The sequence below is a fragment of the Protobothrops mucrosquamatus genome, unplaced genomic scaffold (genome assembly GCF_001527695.2).
Source record: "Protobothrops mucrosquamatus isolate PMUCROS unplaced genomic scaffold, P.Mucros_1.0 scaffold2662, whole genome shotgun sequence".
NCBI lineage: Eukaryota > Metazoa > Chordata > Lepidosauria > Squamata > Viperidae > Protobothrops > Protobothrops mucrosquamatus.
Window position 1 is genome coordinate 145,245 of NW_015388711.1, and position 1,089 is coordinate 146,333.

A 1,089-nucleotide genomic window follows, 5' to 3' on the forward strand; every position below is an offset into this window, starting at 1 on the left:
GCTGGGTCTGGCTAGCAGGAGGCGGAAATCACCAAAAAAAATCTCTTTGCTCCTCCTAGTTTTCTGTCTTTCCTCCCAGCTGGGTGAAAAAAAAGTCAGCCCAAAATAGGAAGCTGGTCTTACACAGAAGAAGGAGCAGAGGTTTCTTTCTGTTTCCTGGCTCGGAAGTGAATTCTTCACACACACACACACACACACACACAAACGGCACACCCCTTTGGGCAAATAATAGAAACTCACCCACCCACCTCCGAGAAGAGATGGGAGAAGCGATGGAGCAGAGGTGGCCAGGAAAAGAAAGTTTAACTAGTTGTGTTGATCGTTGGGAAATTCATTCTGGACTTTGGGCTGTGTGCTCAAAACAAAGGTCGATGAAATGTTGACTTTGGGTTTGAACCAGTGGGTTGATCTGGAAAGGGCTGATCTTTTTCAGGTGAAAGTAATCAAGTTGAGGTTGTAACTTTGTTCTGGATTTTGCCACGCTGAAAAAAAATATGCAGGAGAGCACTGCTTTGTTTCAATTTTCCCTTTACTTCACATCTCTGTCCCCCCCTTCTTTTCTCTAACTTTCCTATTGCCTTTATTTTCATGTTTATTTTGTATTCGGGTAGGAAAGCAGAGAGAGAGAGGGAGGGAGAGAGGAAGGAAGGAAGGGAGAGAGAAGGAAAGAAAGAAAGAAAGAAAGAAAGAAAGAAAGAAAGAAAGAAAGAAAGAAAGAAAGAAGGAGGGAAGGAAGGAAGGAAGGAAAACAGAGACAAAGAAAGAAAGAAGGAAGGGAGAGAGAAAGAAAAGGAAAGAAGGAAGGAAGGAAGGAAGGAAGGAAGGAAGGAAGGAAGGAAGGAAACAAGTAAGAGAGAAGAGAGAAAGGGAGGAAGAAGGGAAATAAGACAAAGAGAAAGTGGGAGAGAGAAAAGGAAAGAAGGAAGAAGAAAGAAAGAAAGAAAGAAAGAAAGAAAGAAAGAAAGAAAGAAAGAAAAAGAAGGAGGGAAGGAAGGAAGGAAGGAAAACAGACAAAGAAAGAGAAGGGAGAGAGGAAAAGAAAGAAAGAAAGAAAGAAAGAAAGAAAGAAAGAAAGAAAGAAAGAAAGAA